At 60.6% G+C, this 25,000-nt stretch overlaps 2 non-coding genes across 2 annotated transcripts; both read right to left on the bottom strand.

Moving 5' to 3' along the window:
- Nucleotides 1-3,901: 3,901 nt before the first annotated feature.
- On the bottom strand, nt 3,902-4,020 carry LOC131866977 (5S ribosomal RNA). The gene has a single exon (XR_009365575.1). It is a non-coding gene; the product is annotated as a 5S ribosomal RNA (ribosomal RNA).
- Nucleotides 4,021-11,824: 7,804 nt separating this feature from the next.
- On the bottom strand, nt 11,825-11,943 carry LOC131866978 (5S ribosomal RNA). The gene has a single exon (XR_009365576.1). It is a non-coding gene; the product is annotated as a 5S ribosomal RNA (ribosomal RNA).
- Between the last annotated feature and the right edge of the window lie 13,057 nt (nt 11,944-25,000).

A 25,000-nucleotide genomic window follows, 5' to 3' on the forward strand; every position in this document is an offset into this window, starting at 1 on the left:
CCGCGTTCCGTTTTTTTCACTATCTTTCAGAACGGAAATTTTAAAATCTCGTTTTTTTTTGCCTTTTCTGGAAATTAGTGAAGGCAGCGCATCAAAGGTGCGCAACGCTGGTGCGAACCTGGGAGCGCTCCGATGTGTGCTCCAAGGTGCGGCGTGCACGAAGTCGGACCCCGGTTTGCCCCGGGTGCGCACCTCGCGTGCACCTTGGTGCGCACACCTTGGCTGGGTTGCGCGCCCTGGTGGGCACCATGGTGCGCACCAAGGAGCGCTCCGAAGTGTGCTCCAAGGTGCGGCGTGCACGAAGTCGGAGCCCGGTTTGCCCCGGGTGCGCACCTCGCGTGCACCTTCGCCGCGGTGGGCACCATGGCGTGCACGAAGTCGGAGCCCGGTTTGCCCCGGGTGCGCACCTCGCGTGCACCTTCGCCGGGGTGGGCACCTTGGTGTGCAGACCTTGGCTGGGTTGCGCGCCCTGGTGGGCACCATGGTGCGCACCAAGGAGCGCTCCGAAGTGTGCTCCAAGGTGCGGCCTGCACGAAGTCGGAGCCCGGTTTGCCCCGGGTGTGCACCTCGGGTGGGCACCTTGGTGCGCATGCCTTGCCTGGGCTGCGCACCAGGGCGGGCTCAAGATGGCACCCGCGTTCCTTTTTTTTCACTATCTTTCAAAACGGAAATTTTAAAATCTCATTTTTTTTTGCCTTTTTCTGGAAATTAGTGAAGGCAGCGCATCAAAGGTGCGCACCTCGCTGCCCACCACGGTGCGCAACGCCGGTGGGCACCCGGGAGTGCTTCGAAGTGTGCTCCAAGGTGCTGCGTGCACGTTGTCGGAGCCCGGTTTGCCCCGGGTGCGCACCTCGCGTGCACCTTCGTCGGGGTGGGCACCTTGGCTGGGTTTGCCCCGGCTGCGCTCCGAAGCGGGGTTATTGGAGCGCCGCCTCTTTTTTTGTCGGAGCGTTTGGTGGGGTTTCTCGCATTGGCTCTTCCGAGGCCCGGTTGCCACCCTGGCGCGCACGAAGTCGGAAGTAGGGTTAATTGCCCGGGTGCGCACCTTTGCCAGGGTGGGCACCTTACCTGGGCTGCGCACCAGGGCGGGCTCAAGATGGCACGCGCGTTCCGTTTTTTTCACTATCTTTCAAAACGGAAATTTTAAAATCTCCTTTTTTTTTTGCCTTTTCTGGAAATTAGTGAAGGCAGCGCATCAAAGGTGCGCACCTCGCTGCCCACCTTGGTGTGCTCTGAGGTGCGCACCCGGGAGCGCTACGAAGTGTGCTCCAAGGTGCGGCGTGCACGTTGTCGGAGCCCGGTTTGCCCCGGGTGCGCACCTCGCCTGCACCTTGGCCGGGGTGGGCACCTTGGCTGGGTTTGCCCAGGGTGCGCTCCGAAGCGGGGTTACTGGAGCGCCCCCTCTTTTTTTGTCAGAGCGTTTGGTGGGGTTTCTCGCATTGGCTCTTCCCAGGCCCGGTTGTTGGGTGCGCTCCCACCCTGGCGCGCGCGAAGTTGGAAGTTGGGTTAATTGCCCGGGCGCGCACCTTCGCCAGGGTGGGCACCTTGGTGCGCACACCTTGGCTGGGCTGCGCACCAGGGCGGGCTCAAGATGGCACCAGCATTCCCTTTTTCTCACTATCTTTCAAAACGGAAATTTTAAAATCTCGTTTTTTTTTTGCCTTTTATGGAAATTAGTGAAGGCATCGCATCAAAGGTGCGCACCTCGCTGCCCACCTTGGTGTGCTCCGAGGTGCCCACCACGGTGCGCAACGCCGGTGCGAACCCGGGAGCGCCCCGATGTGTGCTCCAAGGTGCGGCGTGCACGAAGTCGGACCCCGGTTTGCCCCGGGTGCGCACCTCGCGTGCACCTTGGTGCGCACACCTTGGCTGGGTTGCGCGGCCTGGTGGGCACCATGGTGCGCACCAAGGAGCGCTCCGAAGTGTGCTCCAAGGTGCGGCGTGCACGAAGTCGGAGCCCGGTTTGCCCCGGGTACGCACCTCGCGTGCACCTTCGCCGGGGTGGGCACCTCGGCTGGGTTGCGCGCCCTGGTGCGCACCAAGGAGCGCTCCGAAGTGTGCTCCAAGGTGCGGCGTGCACGAAGTCGGAGCCCGGTTTGCCCCGGGTGCGCACCTTCGCCGCGGTGCGCACCATGGCGTGCACGAAGTCGGAGCCCGGTTTGCCCCGGGTGCGCACCTCGCGTGCACCTTCGGCGGGGTTGCGCGCCCTGGTGGGCACCATGGTGCGCACCAAGGAGCGCTCCGAAGTGTGCTCCAAGGTGCGGCGTGCACGAAGTCGGAGCCCGGTTTGCCCCGGGTGCGCACCTCGCGTGCACCTTCGGCGGGGTTGCGCGCCCTGGTGGGCACCATGGTGCGCACCAAGGAGCGCTCCGAAGTGTGCTCCAAGGTGCGGCGTGCACGAAGTCGGAGCCCGGTTTGCCCCGGGTGCGCACCTCGCGTGCACCTTCGCCGCGGTGGGCACCATGGCGTGCACGAAGTCGGAGCCCGGTTTGCCCCGGGTGCGCACCTCGCGTGCACCTTCGCCGGGGTGGGCACCTCGGCTGGGTTGCGCGCCCTGGTGCGCACCAAGGAGCGCTCCGAAGTGTGCTCCAAGGTGCGGCGTGCACGAAGTCGGAGCCCGGTTTGCCCCGGGTGCGCACCTCGCGTGCACCTTCGCCAGGGTGGGCACCTCGGTGCGCACACCTTCTCAATGTTTTCTTGCCTTTTCTGGAAATTGGTGAAGGCAGCGCATCAAAGGTGCGCACCTCGGTGTGCTCCGAGGTGCGAACCCGAGAGCGCTCCGAGGTGCCCACGAAGTCGAAAGTCGGGTTAATTGCATTGTTTTCCCCGGGTGCGCTCCGAGGTGCGCAACATCGGCGCGCACCAAGGAGGGCTCCGAAGTGTGCTCCAAGGTGCGCACGATGGCGTGCACCTCTGGTGCGCACGATTCGGAGCTCGGTTTGACCGGGGTGCGCACACCTTGGCTGGGTTGCGCACCTTTTGTGCGCTCCAAGGTGCGCACGAAGTCGGAGCTCGGTTTGCCCCGGGTGCGCACCTTCGCCAGGGTGCGCACCTTGATGCGCACGCCTTGGCTGGGCTGCGCACCTTGGTGGGCGCCATGGTGCGCACCTTTCGTGCGCTCCAAGGTGCGCACGAAGTCGGAGCTCGGTTTGCCCCGGGTGCGCACCTTGGTGGGCGCCATGGTGCACTCCGAGGTGCCCAAGATTGGTGCGCACCAAGGAGCGCTCCGAAGTGCGCTCCAAGGTGCGCGCGAAGTCGAAAGTTGGGTTAATTGTCCGGTTTGCCTCGGGTGCGCACCTTGCGTGCACCTTCGCCAGGGTGGGCGCCTTGGTGCGCACACCTTGGCTGGGCTGCGCACACCTTGGCACCCGCGTTTCCTTCATTTTAAATTTTTTTTTTTTACAATCTCTCAAGTGGGAAATTCTATAATCTCAACTTTTTTTGCCTTTTCAGGAAACTTTTGAATGGAGCGCATCATTGGTGCGCTCCGAAGTGTGCTCCAAAGCTCTCTCCAGCTGCGTGCACCTGCCCCGGCCGCGCACCCGGCCCCGCCCAGCTTCGCTCACCTGTCCCGGGCGTCTGGTGCGGAACCTTAGAGTAAGAAACATCACCGTGCACCTTGGCCAACGTGCGCGACTCGACCGAGCGCGCACTGGCCGAGGTGCACACCGATTTCACCTGGGTGCGCGCGCAGCACCTCGGGCGCACCGGGGTGCGCGCACAACGCCCGGGTTGCACCGTGGCCTGTGTGCTCGGGGCGCCTCGGGTGCGCGCTCGGTGTCGCCCCCGCGCGCGCGGTAGTGCGGGCAGCGCACCCCGGCCCGGCCCGGCCCCGACGAGAACGCAAACGGGCAAAAGGTTTATTCAAATAGCATTGCGACGCCCGGCGAAAAACTAAAAAAGGGTGCAACACCGGGACTTCCCGGGAGGTCACCCATCCCAGTACTACTCCGGCCCAAGCGCGCTTAACTGCGGAGTTCTGATGGGATCCGGTGCACTAACGCTGGTATGATCGCACCCGTTATGAGCTTGTCGCAGTGTGTACTTAGCAAACCGCGACCCACGTGCGAATCCACCCCGGCCACCCACCCCCGTCGAGGTGCACACCCTCCCTCGCGAAGTGCGCCCCGTTCGCCAAGTGTGAGCCCTGCCCGGGTGCGCGCACCTTGCTAGGGCGTCGGGTGTGCACCCGGCCCGGCCTACGTGCGTGCACCTGGAGGGGGCGTCGTGTGCGTGCAGTGTCCCGTCTGCAACGCGGTGCCCACACACCACCTCGGGCGCAACGACCTGCGCTCACATGTGGGCCGAGTGCACCTTGGTGCATGTTCGGGGCGCCTCGGGTGCACGCTCGATCTTGCCCCGGTGCACCAAGGCGCTCGGTTTGCCCCGGGTGCGCACTTGGTGCAAGGTGGGCACCCAAAATAGGGATCAAGCACCAAAACACAAGTTTCGGGATGCAAAATGGGACCCAAGGACCACAAATGCGTTCCAAGACCCATGATGGGTCCACGAGAACAAAAATGTGTTCCGAGACTTAATAAACAAATATTGGGTTTTAGGAGAAGAAACATGCTCTGATGCCCAAAACGAGAATCGACCCCGAAAAGGCCACAGGCCAAAAGTGGGATGCGAGACAAAAAAAAATGGGACCCGAGGACCAAAATTGGGTTCCCAGGTCGAAGACAGGGCAACCGGACAAGAAACGACCTCTAAGGCTCGAAATGAGTCCCGACGACTAAAACTTGACAAGAAGCACCCATCAGGCACCCAACTCGACACCCATGGGATGCCGACCCACCCGGGCTTCCACCTAGCACACCTTGGCACCCACCCACCCTCGCACCCAACCTCGCACCCAACTTAGCACCTTTGAACCCACATTGGCACTCACCCTGACCCTGGCACCTTGGAACCCACATTGGCACTCACCTTGACCCTGGCACCCACCTTTGCACTCACCTTGGGACCCACCCTGGCTCCCACCTCGGCACCCACCCAGACACCCACCTTGGTTCCTTGGCACCCACCTTGGATCCTTGGCACCCACCCCGACACCCACCTTGGCACGCAACTTGGCTACTTGCCACCCACCTTGGCTCCTTGACGCCCACCCCGACAACCACCCCGTGACCTACCCTGGCTAGGGTTGGTGCACACCCACCCTGGTGCCCACCTTGGCACCCACCCTATGACCCACCTTGGCACGCACCTTAGTACCCACCCCGTTACCCACCCTAGGACCCACCCCGTGACCCACCTTGGCCAGGGTGGGTGCCTTGGTGCGCACAACTTGCCTGGGCTGCACACCAGGGCGGGCTCAAGATGGCACCCGCGTTCCGTTTTTTTCACTATCTTTCAAAACGGAAATTTTAAAATCTCATTTTTTTCTTTTTTTTGCCTTTTCTGGAAATTAGTGAAGGCAGCGCATCAAAGGTGCGCAATGCTGGTGCGAACCCGGGAGCGCTCCGATGTGTGCTCCAAGGTGCGGCGTGCACGAAGTCCGAGCCCGGTTTGCCCCGGGTGCGCACCTCGCGTGCACCTTCGCCGGGGTGAGCACCTTGGCTGGGTTGCGCGCCCTGGTGCGTACCAAGGAGCGCTCTGAAGTGTGCTCCAAGGTGCGGCGTGCACGAAGTCGGAGCCCGGTTTGCCCCGGGTGTGCACCTCGGGTGCGCACCTCGCGTGCACCTTCGCTGCGGTGGGCACCTTGGCTGGGTTGCGCGCCTTGGTGGGCACCATGCAGTGCACGAAGTCGGAGCCCGGTTTGCCCCGGGCGCGCACCTCCGCCAGGGTGGGCACCTTGGTGCGCACAACTTGCCTGGGCTGCGCATCAGGAAGGGCTCAAGATGGCACCCGCGTTCCGTTTTTTTCACTATCTTTCAGAACGGAAATTTTAAAATATCGTTTTTTTTTGCCTTTTCTGGAAATTAGTGAAGGCAGCGCATCAAAGGTGCGCAACGCTGGTGCGAACCTGGGAGCGCTCCGATGTGTGCTCCAAGGTGCGGCGTGCACGAAGTCGGAGCCCGGTTTGCCTCGGGTGCGCCCTGGTGGGCACCATGGTGCGCACCAAGGAGCGCTCCGAAGTGTGCTCCAAGGTGCGGCCTGCACGAAGTCGGAGCCCGGTTTGCCCCGGGTGTGCACCTCGGGTGGGCACCTTGGTGCGCATGCCTTGCCTGGGCTGCGCACCAGGGCGGGCTCAAGATGGCACCCGCGTTCCTTTTTTTTCACTATCTTTCAAAACGGAAATTTTAAAATCTCATTTTTTTTTGCCTTTTTCTGGAAATTAGTGAAGGCAGCGCATCAAAGGTGCGCACCTCGCTGCCCACCACGGTGCGCAACGCCGGTGGGCACCCGGGAGTGCTTCGAAGTGTGCTCCAAGGTGCTGCGTGCACGTTGTCGGAGCCCGGTTTGCCCCGGGTGCGCACCTCGCGTGCACCTTCGTCGGGGTGGGCACCTTGGCTTGGTTTGCCCCGGCTGCGCTCCGAAGCGGGGTTATTGGAGCGCCGCCTCTTTTTTTGTCGGAGCGTTTGGTGGGGTTTCTCGCATTGGCTCTTCCGAGGCCCGGTTGCCACCCTGGCGCGCACGAAGTCGGAAGTAGGGTTAATTGCCCGGGTGCGCACCTTTGCCAGGGTGGCACCTTACCTGGGCTGCGCACCAGGGCGGGCTCAAGATGGCACGCGCGTTCCGTTTTTTTCACTATCTTTCAAAACGGAAATTTTAAAATCTCCTTTTTTTTTTGCCTTTTCTGGAAATTAGTGAAGGCAGCGCATCAAAGGTGCGCACCTCGCTGCCCACCTTGGTGTGCTCTGAGGTGCGCACCCGGGAGCGCTACGAAGTGTGCTCCAAGGTGCGGCGTGCACGTTGTCGGAGCCCGGTTTGCCCCGGGTGCGCACCTCGCCTGCACCTTGGCCGGGGTGGGCACCTTGGCTGGGTTTGCCCAGGGTGCGCTCCGAAGCGGGGTTACTGGAGCGCCCCCTCTTTTTTTGTCAGAGAGTTTGGTGGGGTTTCTCGCATTGGCTCTTCCCAGGCCCGGTTGTTGGGTGCGCTCCCACCCTGGCGCGCGCGAAGTTGGAAGTTGGGTTAATTGCCCGGGCGCGCACCTTCGCCAGGGTGGGCACCTTGGTGCGCAAACCTTGGCTGGGCTGCGCACCAGGGCGGGCTCAAGATGGCACCAGCATTCCCTTTTTCTCACTATCTTTCAAAACGGAAATTTTAAAATCTCGTTTTTTTTTTGCCTTTTATGGAAATTAGTGAAGGCATCGCATCAAAGGTGCGCACCTCGCTGCCCACCTTGGTGTGCTCCGAGGTGCCCACCACGGTGCGCAACGCCGGTGCGAACCCGGGAGCGCCCCGATGTGTGCTCCAAGGTGCGGCGTGCACGAAGTCGGACCCCGGTTTGCCCCGGGTGCGCACCTCGCGTGCACCTTGGTGCGCACACCTTGGCTGGGTTGCGCGGCCTGGTGGGCACCATGGTGCGCACCAAGGAGCGCTCCGAAGTGTGCTCCAAGGTGCGGCGTGCACGAAGTCGGAGCCCGGTTTGCCCCGGGTGCGCACCTTCGCCGCGGTGGGCACCATGGCGTGCACGAAGTCGGAGCCCGGTTTGCCCCGGGTGCGCACCTCGCGTGCACCTTCGCCGGGGTGGGCACCTCGGCTGGGTTGCGCGCCCTGGTGCGCACCAAGGAGCGCTCTGAAGTGTGCTCCAAGGTGCGGCGTGCACGAAGTCGGAGCCCGGTTTGCCCCGGGTGTGCACCTCGCGTGCACCTTCGCTGCGGTGGGCACCTTGGCTGGGTTGCGCGCCTTGGTGGGCACCATGCAGTGCACGAAGTCGGAGCCCGGTTTGCCCCGGGCGCGCACCTCCGCCAGGGTGGGCACCTTGGTGCGCACAACTTGCCTGGGCTGCGCACCAGGAAGGGCTCAAGATGGCACCCGCGTTCCGTTTTTTTCACTATCTTTCAGAACGGAAATTTTAAAATATCGTTTTTTTTTGCCTTTTCTGGAAATTAGTGAAGGCAGCGCATCAAAGGTGCGCAACGCTGGTGCGAACCTGGGAGCGCTCCGATGTGTGCTCCAAGGTGCGGCGTGCACGAAGTCGGACCCCGGTTTGCCCCGGGTGCGCACCTCGCGTGCACCTTGGTGCGCACACCTTGGCTGGGTTGCGCGCCCTGGTGGGCACCATGGTGCGCACCAAGGAGCGCTCCGAAGTGTGCTCCAAGGTGCGGCGTGCACGAAGTCGGAGCCCGGTTTGCCCCGGGTGCGCACCTCGCGTGCACCTTCGCCGCGGTGGGCACCATGGCGTGCACGAAGTCGGAGCCCGGTTTGCCCCGGGTGCGCACCTCGCGTGCACCTTCGCCGGGGTGGGCACCTTAGTGTGCAGACCTTGGCTGGGTTGCGCGCCCTGGTGGGCACCATGGTGCGCACCAAGGAGCGCTCCGAAGTGTGCTCCAAGGTGCGGCCTGCACGAAGTCGGAGCCCGGTTTGCCCCGGGTGTGCACCTCGGGTGGGCACCTTGGTGCGCATGCCTTGCCTGGGCTGCGCACCAGGGCGGGCTCAAGATGGCACCCGCGTTCCTTTTTTTTCACTATCTTTCAAAACGGAAATTTTAAAATCTCATTTTTTTTTGCCTTTTTCTGGAAATTAGTGAAGGCAGCGCATCAAAGGTGCGCACCTCGCTGCCCACCACGGTGCGCAACGCCGGTGGGCACCCGGGAGTGCTTCGAAGTGTGCTCCAAGGTGCTGCGTGCACGTTGTCGGAGCCCGGTTTGCCCCGGGTGCGCACCTCGCGTGCACCTTCGTCGGGGTGGGCACCTTGGCTGGGTTTGCCCCGGCTGCGCTCCGAAGCGGGGTTATTGGAGCGCCGCCTCTTTTTTTGTCGGAGCGTTTGGTGGGGTTTCTCGCATTGGCTCTTCCGAGGCCCGGTTGCCACCCTGGCGCGCACGAAGTCGGAAGTAGGGTTAATTGCCCGGGTGCGCACCTTTGCCAGGGTGGGCACCTTACCTGGGCTGCGCACCAGGGCGGGCTCAAGATGGCACGCGCGTTCCGTTTTTTTCACTATCTTTCAAAACGGAAATTTTAAAATCTCCTTTTTTTTTTGCCTTTTCTGGAAATTAGTGAAGGCAGCGCATCAAAGGTGCGCACCTCGCTGCCCACCTTGGTGTGCTCTGAGGTGCGCACCCGGGAGCGCTACGAAGTGTGCTCCAAGGTGCGGCGTGCACGTTGTCGGAGCCCGGTTTGCCCCGGGTGCGCACCTCGCCTGCACCTTGGCCGGGGTGGGCACCTTGGCTGGGTTTGCCCAGGGTGCGCTCCGAAGCGGGGTTACTGGAGCGCCCCCTCTTTTTTTGTCAGAGCGTTTGGTGGGGTTTCTCGCATTGGCTCTTCCCAGGCCCGGTTGTTGGGTGCGCTCCCACCCTGGCGCGCGCGAAGTTGGAAGTTGGGTTAATTGCCCGGGCGCGCACCTTCGCCAGGGTGGGCACCTTGGTGCGCACACCTTGGCTGGGCTGCGCACCAGGGCGGGCTCAAGATGGCACCAGCATTCCCTTTTTCTCACTATCTTTCAAAACGGAAATTTTAAAATCTCGTTTTTTTTTTGCCTTTTATGGAAATTAGTGAAGGCATCGCATCAAAGGTGCGCACCTCGCTGCCCACCTTGGTGTGCTCCGAGGTGCCCACCACGGTGCGCAACGCCGGTGCGAACCCGGGAGCGCCCCGATGTGTGCTCCAAGGTGCGGCGTGCACGAAGTCGGACCCCGGTTTGCCCCGGGTGCGCACCTCGCGTGCACCTTGGTGCGCACACCTTGGCTGGGTTGCGCGGCCTGGTGGGCACCATGGTGCGCACCAAGGAGCGCTCCGAAGTGTGCTCCAAGGTGCGGCGTGCACGAAGTCGGAGCCCGGTTTGCCCCGGGTACGCACCTCGCGTGCACCTTCGCCGGGGTGGGCACCTCGGCTGGGTTGCGCGCCCTGGTGCGCACCAAGGAGCGCTCCGAAGTGTGCTCCAAGGTGCGGCGTGCACGAAGTCGGAGCCCGGTTTGCCCCGGGTGCGCACCTTCGCCGCGGTGCGCACCATGGCGTGCACGAAGTCGGAGCCCGGTTTGCCCCGGGTGCGCACCTCGCGTGCACCTTCGGCGGGGTTGCGCGCCCTGGTGGGCACCATGGTGCGCACCAAGGAGCGCTCCGAAGTGTGCTCCAAGGTGCGGCGTGCACGAAGTCGGAGCCCGGTTTGCCCCGGGTGCGCACCTCGCGTGCACCTTCGGCGGGGTTGCGCGCCCTGGTGGGCACCATGGTGCGCACCAAGGAGCGCTCCGAAGTGTGCTCCAAGGTGCGGCGTGCACGAAGTCGGAGCCCGGTTTGCCCCGGGTGCGCACCTCGCGTGCACCTTCGCCGCGGTGGGCACCATGGCGTGCACGAAGTCGGAGCCCGGTTTGCCCCGGGTGCGCACCTCGCGTGCACCTTCGCCGGGGTGGGCACCTCGGCTGGGTTGCGCGCCCTGGTGCGCACCAAGGAGCGCTCTGAAGTGTGCTCCAAGGTGCGGCGTGCACGAAGTCGGAGCCCGGTTTGCCCCGGGTGCGCACCTCGCGTGCACCTTCGCCAGGGTGGGCACCTCGGTGCGCACACCTTCTCAATGTTTTCTTGCCTTTTCTGGAAATTGGTGAAGGCAGCGCATCAAAGGTGCGCACCTCGGTGTGCTCCGAGGTGCGAACCCGAGAGCGCTCCGAGGTGCCCACGAAGTCGAAAGTCGGGTTAATTGCATTGTTTTCCCCGGGTGCGCTCCGAGGTGCGCAACATCGGCGCGCACCAAGGAGGGCTCCGAAGTGTGCTCCAAGGTGCGCACGATGGCGTGCACCTCTGGTGCGCACGATTCGGAGCTCGGTTTGACCGGGGTGCGCACACCTTGGCTGGGTTGCGCACCTTTTGTGCGCTCCAAGGTGCGCACGAAGTCGGAGCTCGGTTTGCCCCGGGTGCGCACCTTCGCCAGGGTGCGCACCTTGATGCGCACGCCTTGGCTGGGCTGCGCACCTTGGTGGGCGCCATGGTGCGCACCTTTCGTGCGCTCCAAGGTGCGCACGAAGTCGGAGCTCGGTTTGCCCCGGGTGCGCACCTTGGTGGGCGCCATGGTGCACTCCGAGGTGCCCAAGATTGGTGCGCACCAAGGAGCGCTCCGAAGTGCGCTCCAAGGTGCGCGCGAAGTCGAAAGTTGGGTTAATTGTCCGGTTTGCCTCGGGTGCGCACCTTGCGTGCACCTTCGCCAGGGTGGGCGCCTTGGTGCGCACACCTTGGCTGGGCTGCGCACACCTTGGCACCCGCGTTTCCTTCATTTTAAATTTTTTTTTTTTACAATCTCTCAAGTGGGAAATTCTATAATCTCAACTTTTTTTGCCTTTTCAGGAAACTTTTGAATGGAGCGCATCATTGGTGCGCTCCGAAGTGTGCTCCAAAGCTCTCTCCAGCTGCGTGCACCTGCCCCGGCCGCGCACCCGGCCCCGCCCAGCTTCGCTCACCTGTCCCGGGCGTCTGGTGCGGAACCTTAGAGTAAGAAACATCACCGTGCACCTTGGCCAACGTGCGCGACTCGACCGAGCGCGCACTGGCCGAGGTGCACACCGATTTCACCTGGGTGCGCGCGCAGCACCTCGGGCGCACCGGGGTGCGCGCACAACGCCCGGGTTGCACCGTGGCCTGTGTGCTCGGGGCGCCTCGGGTGCGCGCTCGGTGTCGCCCCCGCGCGCGCGGTAGTGCGGGCAGCGCACCCCGGCCCGGCCCGGCCCCGACGAGAACGCAAACGGGCAAAAGGTTTATTCAAATAGCATTGCGACGCCCGGCGAAAAACTAAAAAAGGGTGCAACACCGGGACTTCCCGGGAGGTCACCCATCCCAGTACTACTCCGGCCCAAGCGCGCTTAACTGCGGAGTTCTGATGGGATCCGGTGCACTAACGCTGGTATGATCGCACCCGTTATGAGCTTGTCGCAGTGTGTACTTAGCAAACCGCGACCCACGTGCGAATCCACCCCGGCCACCCACCCCCGTCGAGGTGCACACCCTCCCTCGCGAAGTGCGCCCCGTTCGCCAAGTGTGAGCCCTGCCCGGGTGCGCGCACCTTGCTAGGGCGTCGGGTGTGCACCCGGCCCGGCCTACGTGCGTGCACCTGGAGGGGGCGTCGTGTGCGTGCAGTGTCCCGTCTGCAACGCGGTGCCCACACACCACCTCGGGCGCAACGACCTGCGCTCACATGTGGGCCGAGTGCACCTTGGTGCATGTTCGGGGCGCCTCGGGTGCACGCTCGATCTTGCCCCGGTGCACCAAGGCGCTCGGTTTGCCCCGGGTGCGCACTTGGTGCAAGGTGGGCACCCAAAATAGGGATCAAGCACCAAAACACAAGTTTCGGGATGCAAAATGGGACCCAAGGACCACAAATGCGTTCCAAGACCCATGATGGGTCCACGAGAACAAAAATGTGTTCCGAGACTTAATAAACAAATATTGGGTTTTAGGAGAAGAAACATGCTCTGATGCCCAAAACGAGAATCGACCCCGAAAAGGCCACAGGCCAAAAGTGGGATGCGAGACAAAAAAAAATGGGACCCGAGGACCAAAATTGGGTTCCCAGGTCGAAGACAGGGCAACCGGACAAGAAACGACCTCTAAGGCTCGAAATGAGTCCCGACGACTAAAACTTGACAAGAAGCACCCATCAGGCACCCAACTCGACACCCATGGGATGCCGACCCACCCGGGCTTCCACCTAGCACACCTTGGCACCCACCCACCCTCGCACCCAACCTCGCACCCAACTTAGCACCTTTGAACCCACATTGGCACTCACCCTGACCCTGGCACCTTGGAACCCACATTGGCACTCACCTTGACCCTGGCACCCACCTTTGCACTCACCTTGGGACCCACCCTGGCTCCCACCTCGGCACCCACCCAGACACCCACCTTGGTTCCTTGGCACCCACCTTGGATCCTTGGCACCCACCCCGACACCCACCTTGGCACGCAACTTGGCTACTTGCCACCCACCTTGGCTCCTTGACGCCCACCCCGACAACCACCCCGTGACCTACCCTGGCTAGGGTTGGTGCACACCCACCCTGGTGCCCACCTTGGCACCCACCCTATGACCCACCTTGGCACGCACCTTAGTACCCACCCCGTTACCCACCCTAGGACCCACCCCGTGACCCACCTTGGCCAGGGTGGGTGCACCCACCCTGGTGCCCACCTTGGCACCCACCCATCCTAGCACCCAGCCTGTGACCGGGCTTGGAACCCAACCTTGCACCCGCACCCGTCTTGGCCAGTGTGGGTGCGCACCCATCCTGGCACCCACGTTGTGACACACCCTTTAACCCACGCACCCTAGCACCCACGTTGGCACCCACCTTGGAACCCAACCTAGCAACTTGGCACCCACCCCGTGACCCACCTTGGCATCCACCATAGCAGTCGCCGACTTGGCACCCACCTCGGCACCCACCTTGACACTTGTGGACCCACCTTGCCACTCACCCTAGCATCGACCCATCCTAGCACCCACCCTGGCACCTTTGCACCCTAGCACTCACCCATCCTAGCACCTAACCTGTGACCCACCTTGACACTCACCCTCGCACCCACCTTGGAACCCAACCTAGCACCCACCCACCCTGACACCAACCCTAGCACCTACCCACCCTTGCACCCACCCTGTGACCCATCTTGGCACCCACCCATCCTACCACTCAACCTATCACCCACCTTCTCACCCACCTTGGCATCCACCTTAGCACCCACCCACACTGGCACCTTGGCACCCACCTCGGGCAAGGTGGGTGCACACCCACCCTGGCACCCAATTTAGAACCCACCGAGCATGTTACCCACCTTGGCACCCACATTGCAGCCCACCCTAGTACCCACCCTATGACCCACATTGGCATCCACACCCTAGCACCCAGGCACCTCGACACCCGCCTTGACACCCACCCTAGCACTGAACCTGTGACCCACCTTGGAACTCACCCTAGAACCCACCCACCCTGTGAACCACCTTGGCATCCACCTTAGCACCCACCCACCTTGGCACCCACTCTAGCACTCACCCATCCTAACACCCAACTTGTTACCCACCTTGGCACCCGCCCTCGCGTCCACCTTGAAACCCACCCTAGCACCCACCCACGCAGGAGCCCACCTTGGCACCCAACCTAACACCCACGCATCCTGGCACCCAACTTGTGACCCACCTTGGAACCCACCCTAGTACCCACCTTTGAACCCACTATATCACCAACCCACCTTGGCACCCACCCTATGACCCTCTTTGGAATCCACCCTAGCACGCACCCACCCTGGCACCCACCATGGAGCGCACCCTAGCACCCACCCACCTCGGCACGCACCTCAACACCCACCTTGGTGTGCGCACTGCGCCAACCTCTCAAAGACCCTATGTGGTGCGCTCCAAAGTGTACACCTTTGGTGCGCTCCAAGGTGCGCACCTTTGGTGCACACCGAGGTGCACACCAAAGTGTGCACCGAGGTGAGCACCAAAGTGCACTCCAGGGTGCACACCAAGGCGTGCACCTTTGGTGCGGTCAATGCAAACGAATTCGGAAGTTGGGGTCGATGTCCTAATCGCTGCTGCAGACTACACGTATGAGAATCGGACAAATAGCTTTATATAGGGGAGGTGTTGCGTTTGATGGGTCGACTCCCCTGGTTGTGTGCACTGCACCAACTTCAAAGACCCTGTCTTGTTTAAGAAGTCAAAAGTTGGGGTGGATGTCCTAATCATTGCTGCAGTCTACGCATGTATGAGAATCAGACAAATAGCTTATATAGGGGAGGTGTTGCATTCGGTGGGTTGACTCCCCTGGTTGTGCGCACTGCGCCAACCTCAAAGACCCCGCATAGCAGAAGAAGTCGGAAGTCGGATTTTGGTGAGCACCAAGGCGTGCACCTTTGGTGCGGTCAACGCAGACGAATTCAGAAGTTGGGGTGGATGTCCTAATCGTTGTTGCAGGCTACACATGTATGAGAATCAGACAAATAGCTTATATAGGGGAGGTGTTGGGTTTGATGGGTCAACTCCCTTGGTTGTGCGCATTACGCCAACCTCAAAGACCTTGTTTTCGTTAAGAAGTCAAAAGTTGGGGTCAATGTCCTAATGGCTCCTGCAGGCTACACATGTATGAGAATCGGACAAATAGCTTATATAGGGGAGGTGTTGGGTTTGATGGGTCGACTCCCCTGGTTGTGCGCATTACGTCAACCTCAAAGACCTTGTTTTCGTTAAGAAGTCAAAAGTTGGGGTCGATGTCCTAATTGCTCCTGTAGACTACACATGTATGAGAATCAGACAAATAGCTTATATAGGGGAGGTGTTGGGTTTGATGGGTTGACTCCCCTAGTTGTTCGCATTACACCAACCTCAAAGACCTTGTTTTTGTTTAGAAGCCGAAAGTTGGGGTCGATGTCCTAATTGCTCCTGCAGGCTACGCATGTATGAGAATCAGACAAATAGCTTATATAGGGGAGGTGTTGGGTTTGATGGGTCGACTCCCCTGGTTGTGCGCATTGCGCCAACCTCAAAGACCCTGCATTGCGGATGAAGTCGAAAGTCAGAGTTTGGTGTGCTACAAGGTGTGGTCGAAGGTGCTCACCTAGGTGTGCACCTTTGGAGCACAGGAAAAGTGCCCTCCAAAAGTGCGCACCTTTGGAGTGCACAAAAGTGCCCTCCAAAAGTGCGCACCTTTGGAGCGCAGAAAAGTGCCCTCCAAAAAGTGCCCTCCAAAAGTGCGCACCTTTGGAGCGCAGAAAAGTGCCCTCCAAAAAGTGCCCTCCAAAAGTGCGCACCTTTGGAGCGCAGAAAAGTGCCCTCCAAAAAGTGCCCTCCAAAAGTGCGCACCTTTGGAGCGCAGAAAAGTGCCCTCCAAAAGTGCGCACCTTTGGAGCGCAGAAAAGTGCCCTCCAAAAAGTGCCCTCCAAAAGTGCGCACCTTTGGAGCGCAGAAAAGTGCCCTCCAAAAAGTGCCCTCCAAAAGTGCGCACCTTTGGAGCGCAGAAAAGTGCCCTCCAAAAAGTGCCCTCCAAAAGTGCGCACCTTTGGAGCGCAGAAAAGTGCCCTCCAAAAAGTGCCCTCCAAAAGTGCGCACCTTTGGAGCGCAGAAAAGTGCCCTCCAAAAAGTGCCCTCCAAAAGTGCGCACCTTTGGAGCGCAGAAAAGTGCCCTCCAAAAGTGCGCACCTTTGGAGCGCACAAAAGTGCCCTCCAAAAGTGCGCACTTTTGGTGCGCACCAAGGCGCTGGTTCGGTCGTTGCAGGCGAGTTCGGAAGTTGGGGTCGATGTCCTGAGCGGAGGTGCAAACTACACAGGTGTCGGAATCGGACAAATAGCTTATATAGGGGAGGTGTATGCTTCGATGGGTCGACTCCCCAGGTTGAGCGCACCGCGCCAACCTCAAAGACCCTACGGTATGGATGAAGTCGGAAGTTGGGTCCGATGACCAATTCGATTAGTAGGTATGCTCATGAGGTCGGAATTTGGGTCCGATGACCTGCCATGTGCAGGAAGGCGAATGTTGACACTGTGCGTTGCAAGGTGCACACCAAGGCGCTGGTGCGGTCTTTTTAGTCGAGTTCGGAAGTTGGGGTCGATGTCCTGATCGGAGGTGCAAGCTACACAGGTGTGGGAATCGGACAAATAGCTTATATAGGGGAGGTGTATGCTTCGTTGGGTCGACTCCCCGGGTTGAGCGCACCGCGCCAACCTCAAAGACCCTACGGTATGGATGAAGTCGGAAGTTGGGTCCGATGACCGATTCGATATGTAGGCATACTCGCGAGGTCGGAATTTGGGTCCGATGACCTGCCACGTGCAGGAAGGCGAATGTTGGCACTGTGCGTTGCAAGGTGCGCACCAAGGCGCTGGTTCGGTCGTTGGAGGCGAGTTCGGAAGTTGGGGTCGATGTCTTGATCGGAGGTGCAAACTACACAGGTGTGGGAATCGGACAAATAGCTTATATAGGGGAGGTGTATGCTTCGTTGGGTCGACTCCCCGGGTTGAGCGCACCGCGCCAACCTCAAAGACCCTACGGTATGGATGAAGTCGGAAGTTGGGTCCGATGACCGATTCGATATGTAGGCATACTCGCGAGGTCGGAATTTGGGTCCGATGACCTGCCATGTGCAGGAAGGCGAATGTTGGGACTGTGCGTCGCAAGGTGCGCACCAAGGCGCTGGTGCCGTCGTTGCAGTCGAGTTCGGAAGTTGGGGTCGATGTCCTGGTCAGAGGTGCAAACTACACAGGTGTGGGAATCGGACAAATAGCTTATATAGGGGAGGTGTATGCTTCGATGGGTCGACTCCCTGGGTTGAGCGCACCGCGCCAACCTCAAAGACCCTACAGTATGGATGAAGTCGGAAGTTGGGTCCGATGACCGATTCGATACGTAGGCATATTGGCGAGGTCTGAATTTGTGTCCGATGACCTGCCATGCGCAGGAAGGCGGAATTTGGGTCCGATGACCGAGTTGATGGCGTGCCATGCGCAGAAAGGCGGAATTTGGGTCCGATGACCGAGTTGATGTTGATGGCCCGCCATGCACAGGAAGGCGGAATTTGGGTCCGATGACCGATTTGAAGGCGTGCCATACGCAAAAAGGCGGAGTTTGGGTCCGATGACCGAGTTGATATTGATGGCCCGCCATGCGCAGGAAGGCGGAATTTGGGTCCGATGACCTGACATACGCATGGAGTCCGACTCGGGGGCCGATGTTCGATTCGATGACTTGCATTGTGGGTAAAGTCGGAAGTTGTGGTCTTTGACCCGATTCGATGACCAGACTTCGGCTGCTTGAGAATCGGACAAATAACTTATATAGGGGAGGTAGTGTTCTCGAGCATCCTCCCCCCGTGCCCGTTTATGTCGATTGATGCTGGTGCTCGACTGGTTGGAGCGCTCGGATGCAAAAATCTTGCACCAGGATTTATCGATTGTGATGGACACGGCAAGTCTCCTGATTGCTATGCAGGAGCTCATCGTGAATCTCTATGCGGCCTTGGTATGGACTCGACCTGCGGAATGGTTCGGCAATGGTAGTCGCTCCAACACGTCCTTGCAATGGCCACAGAGGTGATTCGACTAGAGCTCCAGTCTAGCTTTTGGGTTGCTTGGCGGACTGGTATAGCCGCGATCGAGTTCCGGCCATGAACGTTTTAGATAGCTCTTGGGCTTTCTGGGACGGAAGTCGGAAGTTTGGGCTGTTGTCCGATTTGATGACCATTCTTCGGATGTGTGAGAATCGGACAAATAACTTATATAGGGGACTGTGTTGTCTCACGCAGCCCCCTCCGTGCCCCTCTATCTCGACCGATGTTGGTGCTTGAAAGGGTTGGGATCGCTCGGATTTATAAACGTGCACCACCATTTGTCGAGTGTGAGGGACGCGGCAGGTCTCCTAAATGCTATGCGGGCGCTCTCTGAGAATCTCTATCCGGCCTCGACACAGACTAGTCTTGCTGAATGGTTTGGCACTGGTAGTCGATCCAACACGTCGTTGTTGTGGCCGCCTAGGCGATTCGATTCGAGCCCCCGTCTAGCTTTTGGGTTGCTTGGCGGATTTTGCCCTATCCGCAAGTGAGCTCGGTCCCTAAACGTTCGAGAAACCCGATTGCTATGCGCCGACTCTCTTTCTTGCGAGCCTCCATCTAGCTTTTGGGTCTCTACGGAACGGAAGTCGGAATCTGGGACCGTTGTTTGATTCGACGAGGCAGACTACGGTTGTGCGAGAATCGGACAAATAACTTATATAGGGGAGGTGTTGACTGGAGCATTCTCCCCCGTGCCCCTCTAACTCGACCAATGCTGGCGCTCGAACGGTGGTAGCGCTCGGATTTTCATTGAGCGCCAGCATTGGTCGATTTAGAGGGGCATGCGAGATTCCCGAATGCTATGCGAGGGCTCTAACGGAAATGTCTATTGGTTTCGGTATGGATGCAATTGCGAGTGGTTCGGCAAAGGTAGTCGTTCCGATGCGTCCATGTCGTGGCCAAATCGATAATTCGATTTGAGCCCTCGTATAGCATTTGGGTCTCTCGATGTGATTCCGCATTCCAGTCCCTTTGGGCACTGCTTGAGCCGCATCCCAGGGGGTTCCCTTCCCAATAATCTGCCTCGCAACCCGATTGCTATGCGGTGAGGCTCCTCGGCCGCCTCGGAACTATCTGTGTATCAGACGCATCGCGGGATAAGGGGTTGGCAACGGTAGTCGCCCCAAGCGCGTCCGATGCTTGGACCATTCCGAGGCGGCCCTGAAGCCTCTTCCGTCTAGCCGTTGGGTCCTTCTCGCCGCATCCCTCGCCTCGCACCCCGATTGCTATGCGGTGAGGCTCCTCGGCCGCCTCGGAACTATCTGTGTATCGGACGCGTCGCGGGATAAGGGGTTGTCACTGGTAGTCGCCCCAAGCGCGTCCGATGCTTGGACCATTCCGAGGCGGCCCTGAAGCCTCTTCCGTCTAGCCGTTGGGTCCTTCTCGCCGCATCCCTCGCCTCGCACCCCGATTGCTATGCGGTGAGGCTCCTCGGCCGCCTCGGAACTATCTGTGTATCGGACGCGTCGCGGGATAAGGGGTTGTCATTGGTAGTCGCCCCAAGCGCGTCCGATGCTTGGACCATTCCGAGGCGGCCCTGAAGCCTCTTCCGTCTAGCCGTTGGGTCCTTCTCGCCGCATCCCTCGCCTCGCACCCCGATTGCTATGCGGTGAGGCTCCTCGGCCGCCTCGGAACTATCTGTGTATCGGACGCGTCGCGGGATAAGGGGTTGTCACTGGTAGTCGCCCCAAGCGCGTCCGATGCTTGGACCATTCCGAGGCGGCCCTGAAGCCTCTTCCGTCTAGCCGTTGGGTCCTTCTCGCCGCATCCCTCGCCTCGCACCCCGATTGCTATGCGGTGAGGCTCCTCGGCCGCCTCGGAACTATCTGTGTATCGGACGCGTCGCGGGATAAGGGGTTGTCACTGGTAGTCGCCCCAAGCGCGTTCGATGCTTGGACCATTCCGAGGCGGCCCTGAAGCCTCTTCCGTCTAGCCGTTGGGTCCTTCTCGCCGCATCCCTCGCCTCGCACCCCGATTGCTATGCGGTGAGGCTCCTCGGCCGCCTTGGAACTATCTGTGTATCGGACGCGTCGCGGGATAAGGGGTTGTCACTGGTAGTCGCCCCAAGCGCGTCCGATGCTTAGACCATTCCGAGGCGGACCCGAAGCCTCTTCCGTCTAGCCGTTGGGTCCTTCTCGCCGCATCCTTCGCCTCGCACCCCGATTGCTATGCGGTGAGGCTCCTCGGCCGCCTCGGAACTATCTGTGTATCGGACGCGTCGCGGGATAAGGGGTTGTCACTGGTAGTCGCCCCAAGCGCGTCCGATGCTTGGACCATTCCGAGGCGGACCCGAAGCCTCTTCCGTCTAGCCGTTGGGTCCTTCTCGCCGCATCCCTCGCCTCGCACCCCGATTGCTATGCGGTGAGGCTCCTCGGCCGCCTTGGAACTATCTGTGTATCGGACGCGTCGCGGGATAAGGGGTTGTCACTGGTAGTCGCCCCAAGCGCGTCCGATGCTTGGACCATTCCGAGGCGGACCCGAAGCCTCTTCCGTCTAGCCGTTGGGTCCTTCTCGCCGCATCCCTCGCCTCGCACCCCGATTGCTATGCGGTGAGGCTCCTCGGCCGCCTTGGAACTATCTGTGTATCGGACGCGTCGCGGGATAAGGGGTTGTCACTGGTAGTCGCCCCAAGCGCGTCCGATGCTTGGACCATTCCGAGGCGGACCCGAAGCCTCTTCCGTCTAGCCGTTGGGTCCTTCTCGCCGCATCCCTCGCCTCGCACCCCGATTGCTATGCGGTGAGGCTCCTCGGCCGCCTTGGAACTATCTGTGTATCGGACGCGTCGCGGGATAAGGGGTTGTCACTGGTAGTCGCCCCAAGCGCGTCCGATGCTTGGACCATTCCGAGGCGGCCCCGAAGCCTCTTCCGTGTAGCCGTTGGGTCCTTCTCGCCGCATCCCTCGCCTCGCACCCCGATTGCTATGCGGTGAGGCTCCTCGGCCGCCTTGGAACTATCTGTGTATCGGACGCGTCGCGGGATAAGGGGTTGTCACTGGTAGTCGCCCCAAGCGCGTCCGATGCTTGGACCATTCCGAGGCGGCCCCGAAGCCTCTTCCGTGTAGCCGTTGGGTCCTTCTCGCCGCATCCCTCGCCTCGCACCCCGATTGCTATGCGGTGAGGCTCCTCGGCCGCCTTGGAACTATCTGTGTATCGGACGCGTCGCGGGATAAGGGGTTGTCACTGGTAGTCGCCCCAAGCGCGTCCGATGCTTGGACCATTCCGAGGCGGACCTGAAGCCTCTTCCCTCTAGCCGTTGGGGCTTTCTCGCCGCATCCCTCGCCTCGCACCCTGATTGCTATGCTGTGAGGCTCCTCGGCCGCCTTGGAACTATCTGTGTATCGGACGCATCGCGGGATAAGGGGTTGGCAGTGGTAGTCGCCCCAAGCGCATCCGATGCTTGGACCATTCCGAGGCGGCCCTGCAGCCTCTTCCGTCTAGCCGTTGGGGCCATCTCGCCGCATCCCCCACCTCGCACCACGATTGCTATGCGGTGAGGCTCCTTGGCCGCCTCGGAACTATCTGTGTATCGGACGCATCGCGGGATAAGGGGTTGTCACTGGTAGTCGCCCCAAGCGCGTCCGATGCTTGGACTATTCCGAGGCGGCCCTGCAGCCTCTTCCGTCTAGCCGTTGGGGCCATCTCGCTGCATCCCCCACCTCCTCGGCCGCCTCGGAACTATCTGTGTATCGAACGCATCGCGGGATAAGGGGTTGGCAGTGGTAGTCGCCCCAAGCGCGTCCGATGCTTGGACTATTCCGAGGCAGCCCTGCAGCCTCTTCCGTCTAGCCTTTGGGGCCATCTCGCCGCATCCCTCGCCTCGCACCCCGATTGCTATGCGGTGAGGCTCCTCGGCCGCCTGGGAACTATCTTCGTATCGGACGCATCGCGGGATAAGGGGTTGTCACTGGTAGTCGCCCCAAGCGCGTCCGATGCTTGGACTATTCCGAGGCGGCCCTGTGGCCTCTTCCGTCTAGCCGTTGGGGCCATCTCGCCGCATCCCCCACCTCGCACCCCGATTGCTATGCGGTGAGGCTCTTCGGCCGCCTTGGAACTATCTTCGTATCGGACGCATTGCGGGATAAGGGGTTGTCACTGGTAGTGGCCCCAAGCGCGTCCGATGCTTGGACTATTCCGAGGCGGCCCTGCAGCCTCTTCCGTCTAGCCGTTGGGGCCATCTCGCCGCATCCCCCACCTCGCACCCCGATTGCTATGCGGTGAGGCTCCTCGGCCGCCTTGGAACTATCTTCGTATCGGACGCATCGCGGGATAAGGGGTTGTCACTGGTAGTCGCCCCAAGCGCGTCCGATGCTTGGACTATTCCGACGCGGCCCTGTGGCCTCTTCCGTCTAGCCGTTGGGGCCATCTCGCCGCATCCCCCACCTCGCACCCCGATTGCTATGCGGTGAGGCTCCTCGGCCGCCTTGGAACCATCTTCGTATCGGACGCATCGCGGGATAGGGGGCTGTCACTGGTAGTCGCCCCAAGCGTGTCCGATGCTTGGACCATTCCTAGGCGGCCCTGAAGCCTCTTCCGTCTAGCCGTTGGGGCCTTCCCGCCCCATCCCTCGCCTCGCACCCCCGATTGCTATGCGGTGAGGCTCCTCGGCCGCCTTGGAACCATCTGTGTATCGGACGCATCGCGGGATAAGGGGTTGGCACTGGCAGTCGCCCCAAGCGCGTCCGATGCTTGGACCATTCCGAGGTGGCCCTGAAGCCTCTTCCGTCTAGCCGTTGGGGCCTTCCCGCCCCATCCCTCGCCTCGCACCCCGATTGATATGCGGTGAGGCTCCTCGGCCGCCTTGGAACTATCTGTGTATCGGACGCATCGCGGGATAAGGGGTTGGCACTGGTAGTCGTCCCAATCGCATCCGATGCTTGGACCATTCCGAGGCGGCCCTGCAGCCTCTTCCGTTTAGCCGTCGGGGCCTTCCCGCCGCATCCCTCGCCTCGCATCCCGATTCCTATGCGGTGAGTCTTCTCGGCCGCCGCGGAACTATACCTGTTATTGCTACTGCATCCTTCGGCTGGTAACCTCCTCTGCCGCCTTGGAACGTTCTCTTTGTCGGACGCGTCGCGGGATAAGGGGTTGGCACTGGTAGTCGCCCCAAGCGCGCCCGATGCATAGACCGCTCCGAGTCGACCTTGCTTTCAGCCTCTCACATGCATAGACCTCTCTGAGTCGACCCTGCAGCCTCTCACGTTTAGCCTTTGGAATCTCGCCTCACAACATGATTGCTATCCTTGATGCATCCCTTGCCTCGAGCCCTGATTGCTTTCTTGGCTGCATCCCTCCTCTCCTCACAGCCCGGTTGTCATCACTGCTTCATCCGTCGCTTCATGCATTCTGGCTGCTGGGCCCTTCCCACCGCACACCTCGATTGCTATCTCTTCTGCATCACACACCCCGATTGCTATCTCTGCTACATCCCTCGGCTCTCACTTCTGCATCCTTCGCCTCACACCTCGATTGCTATCAATGCTGCATCCGTAACCTCACACCCCGATTGCTATGCGGGGAGGCTCCTTGGCCGCCTTGGAAATTTCTGTGTGTCGGACGCACCGCGGGATAAGGGGTTGGCACTGGTAGTCGCCCCAAGTGCGCCCGATTCTTAGACCGCTTCGAGGTGACCTCGTAGCCTCTTTCGTCCAGGCTTCCTGCCTTCAACGCCCTTTTTACACCTCGATTGCTATGCGCGGGCTCGTTGGCGTCTATCACCTCTCTGCGAAGAGTGGCACGATGATTGTTGGGGTAAATCGTAGCAGTCCGATCTCTGGCCTTGGGCCATTGTGAGGGCTGATCGATTTCCTGTGCGCATCTCGTGTTCGCCCAGTAACAGACTCGACGACTTGTAATCGGTCTTGTTCCCGATTGTTCCTGGAGGTAGTCTTCGGAACTCTTGGATTTGACCTGTCACTCGAACTGTCCTCTTCCGAGGATGCTTGTGTGTGTGTGCTTGTGCCATTTCCTTGGCGGTATTAACGAGATATTAAAGAGCGGAGTGAGCGCCTCGCCCAGCTATGTTTGGGGCTCTCACTCCCTTACCCGGTGTGCGACCGCTTTGCACGTAGGTTGCGGAGCATCGCGACTCTTTCGATGTTTGGCGGTTGTCTTCCGGTGATGCGTTGGTCCCGAAGTGCACGTTACTAGCATTTCTGCCATTGTTCTCGATCTTTGGCACGTTCCTTCGTTGCAATTGGATATATATCTCCGTTTATACGCGCAGGCTTCTCCCGCCTATTCAGCGCTGTCCCACTCTCAGCACTCTCGTGGTCTCCTTGGCTTCTCTCTCCCGTGAGCGAGCTCTCTTCTCGAGTCTTTTCCATGTCCCATGGAGGTTGCCTTGCGAAATTCGGGCACACAAACGTGACCGGATAAGAGCGGAATTGCCTATGAGGAGAAGCTCACCTTAGGGAGCAGCAATGCCGAGTGTTTCGACAGAGGGTAGAGGGGGCGTTGTTTGGGCGGTTGCACAAAAGAGTGCTACGTTTGCACTGAAGGTTGCTTCTTCGTCTCCGACGAACTCTTCGAGGCAAAAAAGCTTGTTTACGGGGTCGAGGTGGGACTGTTCGTGCGAGTTGCGCCACCAAAAGTGCGTAGGGGGCATATACCTGGGAAATGGATGTCTCTGAGTGGCCTTACTCGGTCGCGTGCACGGTGCATTCTCTAACGGCAGGACTGTCGCGAGCATGTGCGGTTCGGATGTTTTCGGGTAAAGGGTTCCGTACGGGATGTTCTTCCCAGGCTCCTGTGAACCGAGACTCTGCATCGTCATGCTCCGGCTCCCGTGGGTGCTTCATGCCTCGTCGAGCTGTTTGTCGTGGACGATTAAGGCCGAGGCCTTCCTTCGAGAGGGGAATTGTTCAGGCTGGTCGAGGCGG

The sequence above is a fragment of the Cryptomeria japonica genome, unplaced genomic scaffold (genome assembly GCF_030272615.1).
Source record: "Cryptomeria japonica unplaced genomic scaffold, Sugi_1.0 HiC_scaffold_161, whole genome shotgun sequence".
In the NCBI taxonomy this organism is placed as follows: domain Eukaryota; kingdom Viridiplantae; phylum Streptophyta; class Pinopsida; order Cupressales; family Cupressaceae; genus Cryptomeria; species Cryptomeria japonica.